This window comes from Coturnix japonica, chromosome 3, assembly GCF_001577835.2.
Source record: "Coturnix japonica isolate 7356 chromosome 3, Coturnix japonica 2.1, whole genome shotgun sequence".
Classification (NCBI taxonomy): Eukaryota; Metazoa; Chordata; class Aves; order Galliformes; family Phasianidae; genus Coturnix; species Coturnix japonica.
The window spans coordinates 25500280-25524941 of record NC_029518.1 but is presented as its reverse complement, the minus strand read 5'-3'; positions in this window follow the sequence as shown (position 1 = coordinate 25524941).

The window sequence follows — 24662 nt, the reverse complement described above, 5'->3', positions numbered from 1 at the left end:
CTTGGTTCCATCCTTGATTGCCTTTGGTTATCTTGGAGGAATAGTCAAGTAGGACTCAGCCTTAATCTGCTTTCCTTACTATCACGTATGGTTTCAATGCTACATACTTCCAATGGCATCTTTTATGGAAGTTGCGATATGGTTTAAGCAGATCTTGGATCCTGTCTGACTTTAGTCCTTATCGCTCATTCACCCTTTCTTCTTTGCTACATCTTGTCTGTGCTCATCTGCAACTGCATCCTGTGAGAAGAAGTGAGAAGGTTTGAAACACATATATTATACAACTTTGACATTTGTGTTACCACCAATTGATCAAATTATCGAATATCTGCTGAGCAGTCTTTCACTGGACACTTTACTCCCAAAGTGTATGGGTCAGCCCATTAATATGCCAGACAAGCTAGGGTTTTTTGCTAATAGGACCTCTGCATGCATTTCCATAATCAAACAGATGCAGGCATTAGTTTGGAAATCAGAACCTTCAGATCCAGATGAGACTTCTAAGCAAAGCTGAAGAGGTTTGTGTGGCTTGGCACTGAAGGAAGCAATGAGAAGAATGTAAAAGATTTGGAGGCATTCAAGGCCTCCTTTCAGTCTGAAACTGCCCAGTAGGCCATCTGTTTGAAATGAGCGTTGCTGACAAGAATGTCTTTTGTTTTGAATAGTGAAGAAAAACAGGGAGCCAGTACCTGGGGTTACTATTTTTTTTCCTCTGATTTTTGTCATTATGTTGAGTAACTTTATACAGAGAGAACAGAAGTGATTTGTCCCTTACTCTTCGCTGATGCATATTTATAAACATTCTGCAGAGCTTTTAAATTAGTTAAGTGATAGGCAAGCAGAAAATCAGAGATGCCAGATTATTAAGCAAAGTGAGAAAATTGATTTTGTAGGTGTAGAGCACCCATACTTGCTGTGTCCTATTCTTGATATTTGTGTCTGTTACGTAGGTTTGCTTTCCCTTTAGTGGGAAAAAGGAACATAAAAAATACCAGAGACTGGGAAAGCTTCTATGTCAGGACAGTACTAAATGCTAGTTATCCCTTCTTTAGAGTCAAGGCCCACATGGAGAAGAACAAGGATGGTTCACCTCCACACAGTTTGCATCTGGATACATGGCTTGAGTAGTAGGCAAGATTTTGCATTTCTTTCACCACAAAATGTCACTGATCTGAATACCATATCCTTAATAAATGCTTTAAATATGGCTAATCATGAAGATAAGCAACATCCTTCGCCATGTTATAAAAGACAAAATGAGTCATTTTTCTAGAAGGGTAATGTAGTTGTTAAACCCAGAAGGGGATTTCTGGTTATGCACTGTAGATTTATGCAGGTATGTAATTGAGTGGCTGATGCTGAAACAGGGAAGAAAAGTGTAAGATTGAAGAAATCTGCACCTACAACCTATATACACCAGCTGCAGAGCCTTCCATTCTGTGGTGTCTATTCACATTCTAAATTGAGGGTGTTTTTTTTTTTTTTTAATTCCAGGACCCAATTAATCACATCTTTTATGGATTAGGGTCTATGTTACTTAAAATGATTTCATAAATAAATAAATTTCAATTGTTTGAGAGTGTAAAATCAATCTGTCTTGTGCTCCAGCTCACTAATGACCTAATGATTTTTCTTGGTAAGAAAAAAATAGGAAAAGGTAACAGGACACTGAAGCCCATCAGAACTATGTTTTATCAAAGCAAGAAATGAGTCACTGGTGTTTTCTGTGAGGAGACTGATTGCTACAATCTATTTTGAAACTGAATTCTGAAGGGTGACTTAGTGAATAAAACTCACAGTGATGTTCTGAGAGACTAGGGATATGGCAAGTTATCAGGACAGAGACCAAGCAAGCTATTTTCTCTAAGACTGTAGAGAGTTCTTAGGTTTTACAAACAGACAGTGCAGGCTTCAGTGTGTCCCACCTCTATCCTGACTTGGTGAAGGGGATTTATACCCCATCACCAACTCCAACAACAACAAAAACAATGACTAAACAAAACAATCAAAGAAAAAAATCAAAACTGATTTTTAATTCTCTGCAGCTTGTCAGAAGCCACTTAGCTTTCTGTCTTCAAATAAAGAGCTGAAGTAAAATAGACTTCTAATTTAACTATGGAATAGAAAATCTGTTTGCTGAAGGAAGAAATAAGCTCTGGCACTGCTGTCTGAATTCACAATTCCTTGCCTTATATTATTTGGCTCTCAGCCATTCATCGAGACCTTCTATGCTTCAGTCTGTTGCTGTTCTAGCCAGAAAAAGGTGATATTCTCCATGCACTCTTAGATGTGAATTGAAAAGTAGAACTTAAAAACACTTTGAAAGGCATTAGTCTTGGAGAGACATCTCTGATTCTTGCCAGACATTATCACTGAGGTGTGTGGAAACATCTCTTTATGATTTTTGTACTTGAGTGAAGGGAAAATGCTCCCTTCCTCCTTCCCAAAAAGGTTGCTGCTCTAAAATGAGCAGCACAGCTAGTGAAATTTAATGAGGTGGATGCACATTCTGCCAACTGGCAGCAGACCTGGTAGCAGACTTATTCAATTAGTAAAGCTGCTTCTGACTCATCTCTTCAGCTCTCTTCTACCCAGCACCCGTTGTCTCTGACTTCGCATGTTACAGCAGCCACAAGGCCAGTCTGGGATCATCTGCTGGACCAGATGAGCTGTTAAGGAGCCCTGGCTTGTTTGCCTCCAGAAAAATGACCTGATATTTCATATAAAAGACAGTGAAAAATTTAACTTTTCTTCTTGTTTGGAAGTAGCAGTGCCATTTGACATTTCTCCAGTGTAGTTAAATGACTGGGCAAGTACTGAATCCATTGCTATGAGCTCCACTGGGATAGAAAGAAAATCTTTACCAATTGAGGCAACAGCCAGCAGAAGCCCTTGTTATAAAAGAGATGGAGATGTCAGAGGAATGTTTAACAGCTATCTCTAGGTTCACCATTAAATCATTAGGCCATTGTGGATCAAGGCTTTTTTCAGCCTAAAACTACGGTGGTCTGAGATGACAATGATATAAAGCCGTCTACTCTACATAATTTGTAGCTCTGGATGACTCTCCGGAGTGTTGTCACAGATTTAGGCCACTTCAGTAAGTAGATCCTACTTAATGGTGCTTTGAATTATGTCAGCTGGGGATTTTGCTGGAAGTTTGAAGAGAAAAATTGAATCCAGTGATTTGTGCATATTTACCATCTATACTTGTGTATCCTTGATTGCATGGGAAAAAGGGTTACCTTGTGCATTCAAAAACTTGACAATTACATGCCATGTTGCAGTAACCGAGTTTGTAATGTTGATGGAACTTAAACACTAAAAATGCATTTAGTAGAGAAAACCCATCCCCCAGGAAGCTGTACATTCTACTTCAATAGATTAGAACAAAAAATACACTACTGATATTACTGTGGGATAAGGAGTATTTCTAGAAATTACTAGTTTATTTCTTTATCCATTTTTTCTTGATTAGAGCTAAGTTTTTGTGAATGAAGAAAAAAATAAAATCCTTTATTTTGATTCCAAAGCAATCATCTATATTTTCTTCTACTTGGCTTACTAGACCAAATATCTGTTGTGTCATTTTCATGACTGTTGCCTAAGCCTAAGTTACCTCAGGTGGAAGAAATTTCTAAGACAGGGAGTAAGGAGGAGTTCATTTAAATAAACATCTCTGAATATCTGAATGAAGCAGGGAGAATAAAATGAAGGGGCCATCAAGCTTTGCTTATATTTGGTAGTATATTCATTATTCAGGTACTCCACCAAAAAGCACAAATGGAGCCAGAATACATTGTCCAAGTTCAGTCCCACAAGGACTGAATCAACCAAGTTATATTTAGGGCGCTGATAAATTCTATGTTGATACAAAATGGAAAAGGAGTAATTTTAAATGGTGAGGACTTCTGATTCTCTATTGAAAAACTGAAGGAGCTGCTAAGATTCCTCGATATGAAGAGCCCTCTCTGCCATAAGTGTTTAAATTCATGTTCAGTCTATGTCCAGCCCTTTGGAAATAGAAGACATAATTAAACAATGTGGCTGAAAGCTATTGTATTTTCAAGAGGTTCACATTTGTGCATGAACATATGTACGAGTTATTTTCTAAGAAGTTCCTGACACCTTGAAAATGGAAGAATTTTACCATGGGTCATATCTTGCGTTCAGGTTGCATTTTGGAATGTAGGAGGAACCAGAGCTGCCTCAGCAGCAAAACAATCTTTTTTGGATGAATTGTGATTCATCCAGAACCACTTTGGCCACTGATGGTTTTAGATTTCCTCTGCTTTCTTTTGCAGAAAGCATTTCCTTTGGGTGTCTAGTGGACTTAGATTTAGTCTTTCCACATACCTTTGAGCTCACTGTGGAGCTGTGTACTGCTATATTCATTTAAAAGATATCATTATTGTAAGAAAACATTTTTTTCTACCAATCAAATATGCAGGTCAAATCCTTCTTTTGTAATTCCTTTGTAACTTGCACTTTTAGTAACCTGTAGGCACTGAGCAATGTCTACTAACTATCATAACCAAACTGGAAGGAAACTGTTTCTCTTTGCCTCTCATCTCTTATCAAAGCTGTAGGAATTTAAAAGCCATCCTATTACTGTTTTCAAGGTCTAGTAGACATGTAGCAAGAATAAAGATCCATTTTTAAAAAAACAATCTAATTCTCCACCTGATTGCTCTTCATGCTTGATTTGTGCACACAGCACAATGATGTTATTAAGGGTAATCAGTACTGCCATAGCTACTCGGGCAAAGAGAAGCTACCACAGTATTGAACAGCTTTTCACATTTGAATCACATGAAATAATGTAGTTCACGGAGAACCCTTGTGGTGTTAAATACAAAGGAGAAAAGCCCAGGCCAAAACTATTCTAGGGTCTGAGAACACAAAAGTATTAATGATAAAGGATGGTAGGATATAGCTGTGGGCAGCTACACCTTCATGAGAAACACTGTGTCTGGATCTAATTTTCAAGTAACTGTTACTGTGTGTGCCTGGCATATAGAGATATTGATATGATTGAACGTGTAAAAATTAGATGGCAAAGTAAATATCTTGGGAATGAACATATGTACGAGTTATTTTCTAAGCCTAAAATAGTAAAGATAGTAAAATAGTAAAATAGTAAGTCCACATGTAAGGTAACTCACATCTACTATGGTACTTTCTATCTGTGTTGAAAACACAGAACATGCCATGGAGACAATGAGGAAACGTGATACATTCAGAACAGGTAAAAAAAACCAACTAACCAACCAAATAAAACCCCTCATTTTTAATTTGAAGGTTTTGTTGTTGTTGTTGTTGTTGTTTTTTAAATATATATATAAATTCAAATTGTTCTGGTACTCATATTTAATTTCAGAAACAAACCCAGAAAACTTTAGTGAGGGACAGAAAGGGAAACATATTTGCCCAAATAGAGGCTTATCTGTTCTGCTTAGCTGCTTAGCTCATTAGAGTGTTCAATGATTTGATGGAAGCTGTAACAATCCAATAAGCCTTATTTCTGGATAATGATGCCCAGCCTTTTCTGTTTACAGGTATTATCAAAGCAATAGAGGTTAAGAGTAGTGTTCAGGCCTCTTTACTACTGTCTGATAATAAAAGATACATTTTGCAATCATTGACTTTGGTTCTAAAATTTATTTTAAAGTAAAAAATTCATAAAGCTTTGGGAAGAGTTTAGAATTAATGCAAAATGAAAGACAGAACATATTGCTAGCACAGGTTCACCAAGTAAGATAATGCAGATCTCTATTTACTTTAAACTTAAGTGTGCCAGGCAGATAGCCAACAATCCACTTTCCCCATCATATGCATCTATTTTAGGCAGACTTTTCTGATCATGAGTTTTTGACTGCTAGGGCTGCTGCAGACTGCCTCACCGTGTGACCTCCCTTCTTGATGTGATTCTCTACGAGTCTTTGCTTAAGGTACTTGCATTGAATGTGCTGTTAATAAAGGTGGAGATCTCTCCAGTAGCCATCTTTTTAATTTGAAAAGGAGAAGACACTCAGGTTCTTAATAGGATTAATGCTATGCCATACTGTAACAGGGAATCGCTGCTCTAAATGCCTTACCCCTGGACTTTGCTGAACTCAGTGGGGATATTTCTATTGCCTTCGATCTGCCTAGAATGAGCACTCATCACTGCAGAATACCTTGAACACATCATAGTGAATCTATGAAGTCAGCTTCATGGCAGTCCTGAGAGATAGATATCACTACCCTTGCTTCTGATAAGGAAATAGAAATCTGGAAAGCTTATGTGAGTTGCCTATGACCATTAAACAAACCTGTGGAAATGCTAAGAAGCAAACATTTTGCTCCATCCCCATGCTGGTCCATTAGCACTACACATGCTACCAGCTTCTCCAGTCTTCACAGAGTGAAATAACAGCTCCTATAGCTTCTGCCTACGTATTTACTTTTACAATGACTTTGCCTTACTCACAGTGTGTGTTCATCAGATCCTAAAGGTCTACCCAGATAGACTGCTGGGTGCCTGGGGCCTCTCATCCTTCCCTGAGTTCCTGGCTGCTGTGGGACTGAGGCAGGGCAAGGAGGGTGGCTCGGTGAAATGCTGCGTCGGTGCGGTTGTTTGGTCTTCTAATGTGGCAGTTCCTCTGTAGTGTAAGATCTGCACAGCAGAGGGCATTCATGTTGTTAGTACTATAGACTTTGTCACTGTTAACTAAGGCACAAATACAAACCCTAGGACAGCATATTTGTGATATAATATTTGGTTGGTTGCTCATAAATAGAGTAATATCTTTTTATTGTAAATTGCATGATCAGACAAAAATATGTCTCTCTAGGGAGGAACAGAAAAGCAGTTTGGGTCTATGTGAAAGGGCATTTTTTAATAAGATATACTGGGCTGAAATAAAGTTTATTTACTGTAGATAAACACATTCAAACTATGCATCTACTTCCAGAAAGATCTAGAAACTTTCTGAAATGGCAGCCTAAACCTGACTGTGCGAGGGTGTCTTTTCTATGTTACAGAAATCCTGCCTGATATTTTAACCATTTTACAGGGCTCTTCTTGTAAGCATTCAAGCTGAGGAAAAAAAAGGAGTTAATGCACTGGTCCCAGCACACAGTGTTAGGTTGGATTAAAAAAAAAAGAAAAATAGCATGATGATTAAATGACCTAAAAATAGTGCTCTTCCACTAGACTATTCCTAACAAGCTGTGCTATCCTTGAAACAAAAATCAATATGCCCATCAGAGACAAACTTTATAGTACTATTAGAAAAGGTGGTGTTAGGGGGTGGGGATCCTGAATTTCATATATTTTGCAATTACTCAATAAGACATTTAATCAGGGAAGTGTTCCTGCAAGCAGAATGGCTGCACAACATCATTTTACAGTCTGTGCCAATCTTGCTACTCAGCTGTGTCTGATAATTGAAGGCAAGAAAGCCAGCTGACCTCTCGGGATCCTGGTTTAGCCTCATCCAGGAGGCTTCTGCTGGGCTGCTTCTTTTGGAGTTAGGGACCAAGGACTTACTGCTTTGAAGGGCTTAAAATTTCCTCTTCTAGGGGAAAGAACTGGCATTTGACTTCCTTTCCCTCTAGGCTATTCAGATCTGGCATTTTTCTGTAAACTTAATACCTGACCTGAAAACAAGAACATCCAGCTGAATCCCAGATTTCTGGCAAGCCTGCAGGTTTGACTCCCTGTTAAGTAGTGCAAGGGGTTTGACTGTTCTGACCTTGCTGTCAGGAGGGATATACATCACACAAGTACCCAGGGGAAACAACTGTGTTTAATGGCTGCCATCTGGCTCCACTCTACCTGGGGCATGAGATGAGTGTATGTATGTGTGTGCATTTTGAGGAAAAGGTTTACACCTGCACCCAGTGCTAACCAAAAAAAAGGTCTCTGCAGTACTGCATACAATGTCAAGATGCTAAGAAACATCTGAATACACATTAGAATTAGAACAGTTCAGTTGGAAGGGACCTCAAAGATCATCTAGTCAACTGAGTGACCTATTCAGATTGAACAAAAATCAAAACTTGAATTTTGAACACTGACAGCCATGCGCATCAACTGTCTCTCTAGGAAGCCTGTGCCAGTGCTTGGCCACCTTTGCTGTAAAGAACTTGTTCCTAGTATTTAATCTGTCTACAGCCATGTACTATTTCCACCTGTTCTGTCCTGGGTAACCAGAGAGAAGAGATTGGCACCTCTGTCTGCTTCTCCTCAGAGAGCTGCAGAGAGTAAGAAGGTTGCTTATCAGCCTTCTCTTCCCCAGACTGGAAAATCCAAGTGTCTTCTGTCTCTCCTCATAGATTTTCCATCCCTTTCACCAGCTTTGTTGCCCATATTTATCATGCTACGGCATCACTTAATGAACTGTTGAGTCTTTGTGCCCAAAGTAAAGTGGCTGAGGGAGGGAAGGGCTGTGTAGGTTCATTAAATTTCAAAAAGAACAAGCTGAAGTATGAGTACAATTAGAAACTGTCATTCTAAAGAAAATGACAAGATAGTTTCTAGTAGATTGTAAAATGATGTGCCCAATGGGGACAATTTGAACTTATTTGTTCAAGTTCAAACCTTTCTGTTTGGACATCAGCTGCCTCCCATCGTGAGAACACTGACTAATCAGCTTGTATAAATGTGCATAATTTGTCATTATTCATAATGTAGTTAATTTACTTCAGGCTAAAACTTTCAATCTATTCACATTAACACATTTTACAAAGAACAAGCGAAGGGCACTCAAATGACACATGCACACCTCTTCCATAACTGCAGTTCAAAGCTGACAGACTGTCCTGGGGACATGTGGAAATATTTAACATCCACAGAAGGCATCTGCTGCTGCTTTGGTTTTTCCAGGTATTGTTCTGCTACACTATGCAGTATCTTAAATACTGGGCTGTGTATGAATGCAGATAGGGATTTACCAAAGGAATTAACAGAGCTACAGTGCCTCTCATCCATGTGTGAGCTACTTAGGAAATTATAACTTCCCTTAAATCTCCTACTAACATAATGTTTGAAAGCCAATATAACCAGAAGATTCTGATGTTTGGGTCTAAGTTGTCTCAGTGCAAAAAGGTTCCTATTAGTATTGCAAGTAAAGCTTGACTGTGGATGGAGCTCTCTTAATGTTTCATATTGAAGTCCACCTTCCTCAGATGGACATACAGCGTCTGAGCTGTCAGACCTCTTCAACAACTGGCTGCCTTCATTCTGAGCAGAACATAGACACTGTCCTGAGCATGCTAGCTGTGGTAACCTAGAGGGAGATGAAGATGAGTGTAGGTGAAGGCTCCTTGAAAATACGCTAGTCATTTCTCATAGCATTCATCATAAGGAATTGATACCTGTCACAAGAGATCATAGTAACACCGAAGAAAACTGAAAATAGATTTTCTGAGTACAGTATGAGACTAATAGATTTTGTCTGCATCTGATTTCTGGTGGTGGAAGACTTTTGGTAATATTTCCAGCTTAAGATCTTCAGTGTTTAAATGAATCTTATGAAACATATGAATGAGACCTATAATGCTAATTTATCTATTTTTATGATAATTTTTTGTATCCTGTTCTAATCATCTAATGTGTCTGACAAATATTTTAGATTTTTATGCCAAATTTAATCTCTACACATACTTATTCATTAACAGTTGCACATTATTATGAAAGCACAAGTGAGAAAAATTATATTTTTGGATTAACTACTGTCGTATCTGTTAGCAAAAATAGGCAATCTCTTATAACACGTGAATTAACAGGAGTAAAATAAATCAAGTGTTCATGACAAGCAGGGACAGACATTTGTTTTCTTTCTTGTAGATAAAGATGAACTGAGGCTTCTCCAGTAGTTGTTTTGTTTTCTTTGTTTTATGTGGAGGGAGAGGAATGGAAACAAAACTTAAACTAAACTAAAATAAAATAAAATAAAGGTAGGAAAAGGACACAGCCAACAGTAGCTGAAGAAGCACTCATTTGTGATTAAAGATTTATGTAAGCATAAGAAAGTCCAGACTCATGATTCTTGCTCTCCTTGGTGTTAGTTCTTAGATCTCTTCAGTAGGCTGCCATGAGTCTATTTTTAAAGTTCAATACTTTACCTAGAAGCTGTGGGGATGTATTCGTTCCCCCCCCCCCCCGCCCCCCCTCCCTTCAAAGTTGTTTATTTTGACTTATTATTTCTGAGGAGGGGGAAAAAATTGCTGGAAAATATTCAAACCTACTGCAGTTTAAACAGTTTAGCTCTTTCAATCAGTATGTGCCTGATATTATTCTACAACATAAACTAACTGGGGCTTTACTTGAAGTATTTCATATGCATTTCTCATGATCCTCTCTATTTTCTATTGGTGACGTTAAAATTTGGTGCATTTTAAAATTAAAAAAATACATAAATTTTATATTATGATACAGAGGTGCTGCCAGTACAAAGGGCTCTATGTACAGTATACTCTGGCAATACTTTCTCATTAATTAGGATGCTTGTATTAATTAATTAGGTATCCATTTTAAGAAAGTAGGAACTAAGCAACCTTTCTAGAGCCCCATTTTAAATCAGTTGCTGAAGTTCTGGCATTAGGACCTGTCATCCACAACCCACACTTAATGGACTGCACGGTATAGGACAGAAGCCAGTTTTCAGTGTTGAAGGAATCTTATTAATTATGGTGAAGATACTGACAGATGCAACGACAGAAGTGAGAAGATATAACTTAAGTTTTCAGATTCATAAAAATTAATTGGCAAGCCAAATTACATTTGCCTTAAGTGGTGACTGGGTAGAGCAGAAAACTGTAGGTTTGCCTGAAAAGCAGGTTAGGGCATCAATGAGACTGGGAATGAAAATGGAGACAGGTAAACTGTGCCATCACCAATGTTTTCAGTCCATACCATGTCTTTTTCACTGCGTTCTATAGATTGTTGCTCCATCAGGGATCGTTTGTAGGGGTGAAGTTCAGAAACTGGTTGCATTTTCTGGATTTCTGTAAGATTTCAATGTGACCTTTAACTTGTGATTTAGTATCTCCAGATCCTGAATGCAATAAAAATTAAATTTCTCTAGCTTAGCAGAATTTTATAAGGATAAAATACATCTAGCAGCTTTGAAATGCTCAAATATTTGAGTGGCGACAGATACATAAGTGGCTATCAGAGTGAAGCAAGCAAATCTCAGCTACCTCTGCTTACCCCTCCTGAAATTAAATCCCACCAGTAATTAATCTGTCTGAAGTTAGGAGTTTTATTACATCCCAATGCAATAAAGTCAGAGTGGATCATGTGCTCTCTTTTTTTCATAACTGTCATCTGCCTAATAATTTCACTGTAATTCACGATCAGTTTCAATAACTGCTACAATAGCCACCTTATTTCCATCAATGCAAATAAAACAGACATTCCCACCCCTTTTACTGTATCTTCCTTGGAGAAGGAGGGGAAATTTGCATTTTAATATCCTTTTCTTTCAAGCCTTTGATTTGTGATCAAGATCACTTGTTAGATATAACCCAGCTTGTACTATCAAACATCTCTGGTCTAGGATTCAATCCAGCATAGTCACATAATAAAAGAGAAGAAAAAAAAAACCTAAATAATTTAAACTCATTATTCTACTAATCCTTCCATTCTCCCAGGCTCCCTGGAGGTGTATTAGGAGGTAATTGAAAACACTTTAATACGTTGAAAAGACATTTGAGACTAATGTAGTCAGCCGTTGGTAACTCTGTATTTCTTCGGCTGTTTAATAATACGGAAGAAGAGCTCACTTAAAAAAAAAGCAGCAACAAAGACATTAAAACAAAACCACCTAGAGATAATAATGTGCGTTTACTGTAAATAAGCACTAGAAAGATTTCACTGCATTCTCTTCAAAGTAATGAGAATTTACCAAGCATTCCATTGAACACATGTGGAGTGGGAGAGGAGAACATCTGATGGCTAGTGAGGAGCACTGACTCTGGAAGCCCCAGGGATCCGTTTCCAGCTCTGTAGACTGCCCTGTGCACACTTCCACATGGTACCTCAAGGAATCTACATCATGGGAATCTACCTTGTGTGGAAAGTTCTGCTTTTTCTGCCTCTCTACCTCAGGGAGATTAAATTAATTATTGCCTCTAAACTGTTCTGAGATCTTTAGAAGGAAGTTGCTGCTGAAGTTGAACATGTTACAATTGTTCCAAAATCCTGCAGAAAGAAAAATGTGTAAATACAAATGTCATTTCTCATTGCAAGTGCTTTGTTACAGGATTAAACTATGCCTTTAAAGAACTTGCTGGTCTTAAGGACAGTATAAAACTTCACTTCCCCAAGGAGAATTTAGGGAGAGATTATTATAGCTTTTACTTCTATTTAATAACATATTTGACACTTGGCAGGCTGTGTTTGGGAAGGGGAATCTTTACAGCATCGTTGGACACTGTAGTGTGTGCAAACTGTTACTTTTATGCTTTCAGTCAATTTATGATGCAAAGAGACAGCTTGATCCTACCTATAAATTTATTCCCATGGTTGTGCTGCCTGTGTCAGTTCAGAAATTAAGGTTGATCCGAGACATTTGAAATTCTCCTTGTTTTGAAACAATATTTTGAGTCAATTTAGTTTCCTTATTTTAGTGGAAATACTCAGAGACCAGGCACTGGGCAGAACAGTCAGTGCTGGATTCAGGAGACTTGTGCTTCTGGACCATATTACTCAAAGCTGGTCTTGGAAAGTAGCAAAAATTGTTGACCTCCATAGAACCAAAAACCGCTTATTCCAGTAAATAGTCCCTTTTACACAGACAGGTCCAGCAGGCTGGCAAAGAACAGGCAGTAGTTTATTTCCTTACACATCCTTTTGTAATCATTACAAATTAACTTTGATGGTATTAAAACTGCCACTTAGTGTTGCCAAAGGTAAATCAGCTGAGTTATATACAGTGACAGGCCTCTGGATTTATTTATGCCAGGTTCTTCTTATGTCTCTAGCTATTTAGCGGCATTAATATATTAAATTATTGTTACATTTTCAAGCAGGCATATTGTGAGCATTGAGTATAGATGGGCATCTCCTTGAATTAAGTGGTACTGCTATAGTATGAATTAGATTTTTAACTGTTCTGAGGGACACAGGTACAGAACAGAGTTATCAGCTCTTTAAGGACACTATTCTGAGAGCACAGGAACTCTGCTCTCCCCAGCATAAGAAACCATGCAGAAGGTGCAGGAAACTGTCATGGCTGAACAGGGACCTGCTGGTCAAACTGAGGGAAAAGAAGTACAAGCAGCGGAAACAGGGATGGTGGCTTAGGAAGAATACAAAGGTGCCATCTGGACATGCAGGGATGGGATCAGGAAAGCTAAGATGCAGATGGAACTGAGCTTGGGGAAGGATATGAAAAATAGCAAGAAGGGATTCCACATGTTCATCATGTATGTTCATCAAAAGAGACAGGCAAAGGAGAGTGTACCCCTCTGGTAAATGAGCAGGAAGAAGCCTCACAGTTGTGTCTGGGAAGATCAACAAGTGGCTGAATGAAGAAATGCTCAAACTCTAGACTTAGTGGCCACATGGGAAAATGTTGCTGTGACAGAATAAACAACCTGCTGTATCTAATTAGAAGTAGGAATAAAAACAACCTATTAGAAAACACTTTTAAGTAGAAGTATGGACAAATCATAACTGAATAAAACAAGGAGGAAAAGTCATAGTGGAAAGGTCTAACCTTTACTGGAAACTACTTTAGTAGGCAGTGCTGTCTCACAGACACCCTTGTCATATTTGGCATTAGTCTACATGTTTTCCCTGCCTCACTGGATGAGGTATAAAGGAGTGAATTACCAAGAAGAAATTCTAGCATCTAACTAGGCTGCAACTTTCCACCTTAAAGAGGAAGATATACCACAGCTAAGGCCCCCAGTGTGTTAAAGCTGCAGCCAGTTCTGTGGCAGCTCTGAGGCAATCACAAGTTTCTTCATCTGAACAGTATTTAAATGCTATTGATTTTGAAATGTAATTTAGTAGCTGTAGATGGGAAGGATTTCAGTCTTTGTAATTCATTTGTTCTCTGCAAGCTTCCCATCTTCTAATAAAATTACCCACAGTAACAAATAAGGAACTCTCTCAAAATGAAAGTGTAGACTCTCATATAATATAATACCTTCATTCCAGTCTTGATTTTAATGGCATTAACAAATTTTAGGCCATATGAAGTCCTTCTCTGCACATTGTAATACTGATGAAGGATGATCATATTTCTCTTCTGTGGTTTCAACAACTGTAAAAAATAAGGTAATAATAATATTGACTTGTGTATCTTATAGGGGTTCTGAGGGGATCAGTAGTGTTTGTAAATGTGCTCTGAAACTGATGCTGTAAGGGCTGTTAGGAAGCTGCCTTCCTGACAGCTTGTCATATTTTCAGAGAGTAGCAATGCAGCTGTATTAAACCATTGAGCAACAACCCCATATAAAGCATTTAAATAATAGAACTCACCAAAAATAACTTCACTCTCCTTTTTGTGATGCAATGAAAAGTAGAGAACCATTTTATGTGTCTAAATACATCTTTCATGAGTTTGGACTTCCAGCTGGAATGCAGTGCTGAAAGGCTGAAAGGCATCAGACCTACTTCAGTGTCAATGCTGACAACTGTTATGCGCAATTACAGGAGTGCTGAGACCCTGGCGAGTGTTTCTCATTAGAAAATGGTGGGCCTAATTCTGTTCTTTCTTACATCTGTGCAAGTCCACAGTAACATTTTGAGAGTGAAGCGAGGTAGTTTATTTTAGATCAGTATGACTGAGATATGACCTAGATTTCCTATATGCTTTTTCAGAGATTAAATAACAGCCTAAGTGGCCAGATTCTGTCTGGCCTTGTATGGCTGCTTAGGAGCTGCCTTATCATGGCAAGAAGATGAAAGTTCACAACATCCAAAGGCTGTGTCAGGTGATAGCAGTTACCTCAAAGTTGCTTGTGTATGCCAATATCCAGCAGCCTCAAAATTCTTTGGCTTCTATATAGTCTATAGTCACAAAAGTTAGTCATTTCAAAGTTAGCATGTAGTTCCCAGCAAATTAAAAAGGGAAAATAAACTAAAAATACCTGAGTTCTACTTAGCTATTTTTTAAAGTATACCAAATAATTGTCTAGGAAAGCTCACCCAGACAAACAATTTGGCTAGAAAAAAATCTACCTCAGATCTCCTCTAGGAATTTTATAACCTCAGCTACCATAATTTCTCCTCTAACTGGGCAGGCTGGGATTATGGATCTCTAATCAGCTGGTGCCAGTGTCTCTTCTCTTTCTTGCATTATAATGGCATCTGGTGCTGGTGGAACAAAAAACCTACGTATATGCATCTATATACATTATTTATATTTTATATTTACTGGTTATCTGTGAATTTTTTTCTTACCTCTTCATTGATTTTTGTTAGTTGTAATCCAGAGATGACTGCCAAAACTCTTAAAGCGATACATTATTACTGCAGACACCAGTGTTTCTCATAACATTTCTTTCACAGAAAGAAGCAGGCTAGAATCCACAGTTTCACAGAAACAGTGCTTGTAGAGATCTGAGCTGTTCTGTAGGGGATGCAGCATGGTGTAGGTGTTCTCCAATGATAGGCTTTTTGTCAAGCTCTGTGACATTCTTTATTTATCCAGTTGTGGATTTTTGGATTAATAATATACTTTTCCATTATGAAATCTATGCTGTGTTGTGTTCACAGTGCTACCATGCAAAAAGACTAGCTAGTGCAATGAGGAGTTGTAACCTTCTGCACAATATCATGTCCCATGTGGAACATACACAGAATCACAGCATGGCCCAGGTTGGAAGGGACCTCAAGCATCATGAATCTTGAACACCCCTGCCACAGGACACCAACCTCCTAATTTAATACTGGACCAGGGTGCTCAGGGCCCCATCCAACCTAGCCTTGAACACCTCCAGGGATGGGGCATCCACAACCTCTCTGAGCAGCCTGTTCCAGTACCTGACCACTCTCATAGTAAAGAAATTAACAAGTTCATAACAATAAGTTAAGACCATATACTGCATTACCCCCCCACCAGTGTCCAAATGTTCTTCTGGGATCTAATGAGTATCTGAGAGAAGCAGAGATCTGCCTGCCTTGGAAATGATTAGTTTTTATTATTATTTTTTCATTTCCCAATCCATCAGCATAGGTATGAAGGATGATATTCTGTTTAGTTTGTTCAAGAGTTTGAAGTACCTGGAAAAACATTTATTCTGGCATTTGGGGTTTTCACTTGAGGAAAATTTTGCCTCTTGTCTCCAGGATTGGTCTCTCACAGACAGTGGTGTCTGGCTATACAGGCATATTGTAAAGCTCTGCAAAGATTTTTGTAAGATTGATGATAAAGTCACAAAATGGTACCTCTGTCTTTTAAGGAAGTGGTACGTAGATATATGTATATAGATATGCACACTCAGATAGTTTCAGCGGATTGAAAGAGCTGGTGCTGAAGACCCTGCATTTGCAAAACTTGAAGCTTATGGTGGTCTGTTCAGGCTGAGTTTAGTGTGTTGTCCTGGACCAAACATCCTGTCTATGTAAATGTTTCAGAACTGTTTGAATCTGATATGTTCCTGTTGAATTTTGAGCACAATTGGTATAGGTCTGCAACAGAACTCTTGGTTCACTTTCCTCTGAAACAGTGTAGTTGTTTTCATGAAGAAGGCATTGTGAATGCAATCTGTGCACAGTGAATGGGTATGCTGAGAAGAGTCACCAAAATGCCCTGAACCATAATGCTAATACTAATCTAAGTACAGCCTGTGATTCCCCTGCTGCTTACACAGAATCTAAACCAACAGTAGGAAATGTTAACTGCACACTGTTTTGAGCCTTTTAATTAATTCTCTGTAGATTCCAAAGAGCCAGTGGGATACTTGTGATAATAGCTGTTGGTTACAGCTAAGGTGGTTCTGATCATTGATGATAACACGGAGGGAAATAACTGTATTAGTTTTTACTTGTTCAATGAGCCATTCAACCCTTGTTCAGTTGCATTCCCAATAAAATAATAATTAAAAAAAAAAAAAACAGAAGTAAGATGTTACTACAAGTTTAATTAAAGTTCTGAGCTAATTTCACAGTGCAGCCTTGGGTCCTGATAAGAACAGATCTGGAGCCTAATTACTGTCATACCAGGTGGCCTGCTTTAGCTAATTGCTTCCCTTGAGTCTGACAAGAGGCTGATTTGGGAAGTCAGCTCTGTTTCCAGCAGAATATAGTATTATTATAGGTAAGGATAGAAGAATAGAAATAAATAATTGTATGACTTCATATATTGGTATCTTTTTTTAAGCCCATTTGTTTTCAACTTGTGTACAATGTTTATAGGAAGAGGATCTGAGTAGATTGTTCAAGCAGTATTCACAATGGGTGCTGCATAAAAACAGTTGGAAGATGGATAGATCCTATTAATTTTAATTTTGTTTCAAAATTACTTGCTCAAACTTGTTAATCACAACAAAACTCAAATATTCTTAACAGAAAGCATAAAAAGATGGCTTTCAGAATACACAAGCTAGGTTCAGAATCTTCTATGCTAGTTTATACTGGTAAATGAGCAGGATAAAGTTATCTTCTGCTTGACCCTAAGGAAAGCTTTATCAGCACTCAGTTCTCACTGGGAATGCTGAGTTTTTCTGAATCTGTGGAGTATTAAAGCAATGGAGAAAGCATTAACCCAGAGTCAGTATCTATAAACACACAGATTTGTGTGTGTTGAAGGCAACCACTTACTTCCCCATCATCTGGGATTGTGGCTTTGTATGAAAAACTTTTATTTTTGTCATTGAGATTAAGAGTGTCAGGAATTCTGCATAGTAGGGCTGGATGCAAAACAGTAATGTCAAGAGAATTTCCATTGTTTTATGGAACTTTGGGTCCAGTCCAAGCTGACTGTGTCACTGGATTTGCACCAGAAACATTTGTGATAGTCAATTAAGAATGTGCAAAAAAATGTGGGTGCAAATACATAAGTATTCCCTCTACTTCAGTGATAACTATTAATAATTTTGTTGTGGGAAAGTCAAGCGAATAACTTTTTAAATCTCCTTTTTAATAGTGCTATTAGCTGAATTTGATCTTCATACTCTACTCAATATTTTCCTCAAGGCAAATACATTTATGTAAAAGTTTTTGTTTGGAATACAGCGAATTGAAGCAGCAAACACTACACTCATTTTCAATGAATTTCTGGTGGCGTAAGTATTTTGAAAAAGGGACTAAAAAAAGGCTGAGAAAGAAGTCAAATGTAATCGTACAGCTGTCACCAAAATGTGAATATTTAATCTGTTTTTTAAATTGTGGCCAACTGGTAAACAATTCTTTCTCAGGCTACACAGCCTGAGCTTGAAAATCGATGGCAGTGCATTGAGAATCTGCTAGGCTATCTGAACACAAATGCCTTTGGAAAAAAGCTTCCTTCTCTTTTTTTCCAACTGCATGCTATCACATCAAACGCTTGCATAGAAAAAGTTTCTTTTCTAGTTTACAGGAAGAAAACAGCGTATGCTAAAAAAAGGGGGAGTGGCGGGGGGGGGACAGTTGAGTAATTAGGCGAACAAAATCTTCATCTGGCACCTTTCAAACTTCAGCCTGTTATTAAGAATGGAAATAATAATCAACATAGCATTGAATAGAAATATGTGTGTGCATGCAATATGTTTATGAGGAATTGGAAACACGTGCCTTCACTGAAACCAGCTCAGTTTGAATCATGCTTTCAGGGGACTGCATCTCCCTGTGACAGTCTGAGTACCTGCCAGAGCAGCTCTGGGGTGGGGGTGAGTGGCTACAGTAACCTTGAGAAAGCTCAGTAACCTTTAAAGCAATCAGAAGCAAATGAACAAATGAAACAGAGCAAAACAAACAAACAAAATACCACAAGAAAATGAACACTATGGAGAGGATCCTAAGTGCAAAAGGGAAGGCGTGATTTTATTTTCTTTTTCAGTGTGTTTAGTAACAGTTTTTACGATTTAGAAAATGGCATATTTTAAAAGTGTATGTAGGTCTTTATTCTGTCATGGTGAGCATCTGGCTATTAGCTCAAGCTGTTTGAGATGGGCCTCTTGAAAGATGCCTGTTGTTGGTGTCAGTGATGAAATGCGCAAGGCTGTCTGTTCAAGCAGAGAGTATGGCATCAGAAATAGCCACTGTCTAGCTAGAGCTCTGCATGGGTGTTCAGGGAGCTGTTGGGTGTATCATGTGTCCTACTACTGACTCATTTTTTTCTCTTTCTACTATTGGTAGATTAACCAGTTAATGCTCATACAGTTGCTTGAAAAGTAATGCATTACCTTATTGTCATTATCTATTGTTATAGAGAATTCACTGAATCCTTCTAATGATAGCTTTTCTTTTGCTGATCCATCACAGGTTTTCATTCCTTTATCTGATTAGAAAGTAATTAAATACAGCCTTTCAATAGGCTTGAATTCATAAATATTTTTGAATCAGTAATGACATCCTTTAGCATTACAGTAGGTGACTAGGCTAGAATGCAGAAAGTAATCAAAATGAAAACATAAACCCCTGTTAATGTGGTCTTTAGCAGGTAATGATTAGAAATGCTTCTGCCTGAAATGAAGACTGGCCCCTGCCTAGGAATGAGGCCAGGCATTTAATCACAGATGGGAAACTTTAGTTTAGCACTGGTATAAAAGCTAGCTAAAACCATTCTTGGCTAATAAAAAAATCAAGAATTAAAACTTTGCATTGTTTTATTTTTCTATGACCCTTCTCCTTCTTTTCAGATGTTACCTCATCACAATGCTTTCCCTTAACACTACACAACAGTCCACTCTTTCTACATCAAGAACTGTATGCTGATGAGGGTTGAATACAAAAGAAGAACTGCAATCTCTTATGGAACAAGAATTAATTTTATTCTTAATCAGAAAAGCTCACTGAAGGGAGAATAATGTTCTTTCTTTGGACAGTTCTGTGGAGGTTGGGGGTCACTCAGACAGCAAACTATGGGCAGTTTTTCTGGGTTGTCTTATTACAAAGGATCTTTTAAGATTTCCCAACTGTTGTCACACATCAGCAGAGAGACAATGTTTGTCTTAACTGACAACTTGATTTTAACTGAAAATATGGTGTTGTTTTATGGTGAGATCTGTCTAGCCCTATGGTTCTTCTAGGTAAACTATGAAGCCCGAATGCTATGTTATTGGTATGACGCAAAGCGGCTGATCAACATGTCTGTTCCTATACACAATACATACATTTTTATGTACTACTTGCATTTGAAGGCTTTAGGTTTCTTCTCTCCAAAATACATGCCTTAAATTTATTGGCTTTGTTGGCATTTGTGTCATTCTTCCTTCTGATTTTTCTGCTGAGTGTGCCTTGCAAGAACATTCCACACTTTTTCAGGCATTCCTTGTAGGTCGTGCTCTTACCATTGTCATCAATGCTGCTCTGCTCTGGAACAGTGCTAGAAAAGATCATAGTGAGAGGACATCAGTATCAGTTTCTTGGACTCACATGCATATGCAAACACCTTTGAGATCTGGAAAAATACTTAGATTAAACTCTACCTTTACTACAAGGACTGTTTTAAAAAATTATTTAATTCACACTCAACCAAACAGATACATGATTTTACTGTAGGCATAGGACTGTCTTTGTGCCCGATGTGTGGCATAATATAAAAATGTTCTTGCCAGGAAGAAAAAAATCAATTTTTTTTTTTTTTTGCAGTAATTCTAATTTTATGAATGAAGCATTAATCTCTGTGCACCACAGATAGTATTTCTGTAACAGGGAACTGCAGCAGGTGTGCATGAAGATAATTTATTGAAATCAATAGAGTTATTCTGATTTATATGAGACTGAGGTTGTGCATCTTTTCTGATCTCTGCAGGCAAGTTCTGGAGACTTTATTTCAAGAGATATTTTCAATGGTGCAGAGATTTTAGAGCATTCATGTTAAGGTAACTCACCTATGAACGTATGAGTAAATAAATGAACACAGAATCGTGTCAGGTAAGGAAATATTTTAAATAAATGCAGACATGCAGTTTAATAGGAGAAGGCTGTCACCACAATACATGTACATCCTCAATTCTAGTTGGGTCAGAATTAACACTTTCCTAATGCTTCATCTACTGATGTGCTGCTGAAATTGCAGTGGACCTAGAAATGAAAGACAGTAAAAATGCAAATGGTGCTTTCAGCTATGAAATAGATTGAGCTGAATGACACAATCTCTGATCCCTCAGTTCACAAGAGGCTATCACTCAAGGTGGCTTTGCAGTGCAACAGAATGGCTGTCACTGCTGGATGCCATCAATTTACTATCAGAAGCAATTTTTGTGCTGAAGATACTGCCTTACTAGATTACATGCAAGTGGCTGATGAATATTTGACAGTGCCTGCTGGGTTAATAAATGCAGCATGCTGCATAATTGCAATAGTTATGAATTGTCTTAATCAAGAGAGAAAAAAAAAATGTCCCCACCTCCCCATTACCAATTATAATTGGTGTATTTAAGTAGCTATGGCATTTTTTACACTAACTCGAAAGCGTGGGAGATGCAGATGTTGTTATTCTCATGTTTTTCCCACAAGCGTATGCTTTGTTCACAAGTTGAGAAAAGCAGATAAAGTGTACTAAGTGCAGAAGTGTTGTCTTCTCAACAGCAAGATACACTGGTGTTCTGAGGAAAGGCTCTGGCACTTAACTCTGCAGCTGATATTTGACTGATGGTGATTTTGTAAAGGTCATTTCAGTTCTCCTGTCTTTGTGTCATGACCAAGAAAATGAGTTGGAATCTTTCTACAGACCTGTATTTCATAATCTTTGCTTCAGTAATATCAGATAGGGATGACAGTTCAAACATTAAAGCTGAAACAGATAAGGCATAGTTGGAATGTTCTTATTAATGACCAGTGCAACTGCTAACTATGTTGTTACCTGAGCTTTCATAAAATATCTCAAATTTTAAGTTAAGTTGAACTGGTGTCACTGTCCCTGTCACCAAGTGAGAACAGTGTGGAGTCTATTAGACCATGTAAAGTATGCTGATGAGAGAAACAAGATTACAGTGGGAAAAACTGCGCAAGAGTTGTGCTTCATATAAGGGTCCTGCTTTTCCACTCTCTGCACTTCATGCTGTACAAAGTTTTTGCTGGCACACTTCCTCCTTCAGAATCCACTGGGAATATTGGCAGGAATCTCTGTCTCGATCAATGCTGAAATCAAACTAGCAATTACTGTCACCTCTCATTAAAGCCGCAGACTTAGTAGTGTCATCAAACCAACATAGAGAACTTTTTTCTTCCTAAAATATCTGTGTTTTTACAATGCTGGATATGCCTTAAATTAATTACTACTCTCTGAAAATGTTAGACTCAATTCATGCTTCCATATATATGTATATATATACAAATATCCTTGTATTGTAGAGAGATGAAATAAAGAAAAACTTGAAATTATGTATGTTAAGATTTGTTTATGTGTTTGGAACAGAGTAATGACTTCTGAGTGTAAGTGAGAAATGGCTTTTTTTTTGCTTTACCTGCTTGAGGGCCTGAACTGATGGTTGTGGAATCAATGTAACAGTCTTATCTTCAGCGATAGCTGTATCTGCACCTACACATCCACTGAGGAGAGAGAAGGGGAAAGAAATATGTGCTTTTAGTTTTTACATATACATATTGTTTAGTTGCTTGAAACTATTGGGTCAGGACTGTATTCTTTTGGAATAAAGATTAGACTTCTTACAGTAATGAATTTTTGTGATCTTAAAATTAATCTTACATTTACCATTTCTCCTTTTAAAAGTGTTTCACAACTTGTTTCTAAACTTCCTGTTCCCGGCACTCAGAACCAATTCTACAATGCAAGCTGAGACTGAGGGATGCTGAGGCACTTCGGACACTGAGTTAGTCAAAGATGACATATAAAAGCACACATCTCACAGTCTAATCACTAGATGACATTGAATTTTTCTTAGATGTGATAATTTGATGCTCTTCATCAAATTCAAACGCATACCATTATATTCAGTGTACCAAAAATCTTATGTGTCTGCGTCTTTTACCAATCTTTAAGTTAAACAATGACTGGGATGAATTACACTGGCAGGAGGGAAGAAATTCTTTAAAGTGTACAGTGTGAATGGTTATAGTGTGTGCAGAGATGAGCATGCGATTTATAATCAACGAGATATGAATCAGGTTATTTGCTGAGTTAGTGTCATTGCCAAAGCAGTCTTATAAGAGATTACAAACCCTTTTTTGTTACTAAAGTAAGGGGCAGAAAAGCTAATGTGTTTTATAGATGCTAGAGTCTATGTCTGCTTTAGCTTTATTCCCAATAAATCAGGTACATTCTTTTTCTCTTCTGTAAGTGGAAGTAGTAATAATGATGACTATAACGTGTTCTGGAATACACAGACAAGAATGAATCTGAACAGACATAAAACTCACCAGGTGATCCTTAATGTTTGCAGAATGTATGAAGGGTAATTTTTTACTGAGATGAAAGTAAGCATCTAGAAGAATGTTTCTAGCATAATAGCACTCCTGTATGCCATGCCTGAGATCAGCTTCCACACAGGGAGGAGAAGAGAATGTCACCTACGATATTATTAGCAAAACATTGTGAAACAGAAAGTTAAGGTTGATGTTATCTCTGAAGAGCTATCATTTCCTGCACTAAATGACTTGTAGAAACTAAATTCCAGTGGGACACAATAAGTCCAATTACTGTAAAATCTAATTTGTACCCTTTCCTAGATCTGGAACAGCATTTTTTGATGTAGCACAGTGGTAACTGTGAGTCTGGCTGATGGAGAGAGACTGTGGAAACAGCAAATAACTCCCCATGAATATCTATGAGCCTTTGATTCCTTAACCTTGTGTTTGCCAACCTGGCTCTTTGATAATAGGCTGGCTATTGTGTCTGTTACAGGTGAATAGAATGGAATGAAAATGGAAAGGGGAGGGGAAAGGGAAAGAGAAGGGAAAGGGAAGGGATAAAATCTTAATCTTTTTTTTCTTTTCTTTATTAATCATCCCCATTTTGGACTCATTGAGTTCTCCTGGAATTTCAGATGGGAGGAGAGAAAGAGGGAGAATGATTTTTCTTTTTTTCTGGACTTATGCAGATAAACTGTCCTAAGCAACTCAAGAAATTCTTACATGGCTATAAATATACTTGTACCATGCAGGATCTATAGTTACAGTAAGTCTTCTTGCTGATTAACTGAATATTTGACATATACATAATATTTTCATCAACAGATCTGGTTTTGCAACAGTGTCTGGTATTCACCATTTTTTCATTCCTGATCACATTCTCTCCTAATGCAAAAGAAAGCATAATGAATGTCTCCTAAAGCAAGTGAAAGTGGGTGAAAGCCGTTTTTTCAGAATTTCCCCAAAATATTTAATTTTGGAAGAATCAGCTTGTTCACCCAAGGGAAAAAATATTCTTCACCCACATAAGACTGAATAGATGTGAATTCTTACATTCTAATCTCCCCCACTTTAGACTTTCAGGATAAGCTGTCAAGTGTGAGGATATTATTCAGTTTCTCTGATATATTGGTACCTTAGCCTGTCTGCTTATGTTTTGTATAGGTTTACCAGAGTAGAGTGATTATGTGATATGAATAAC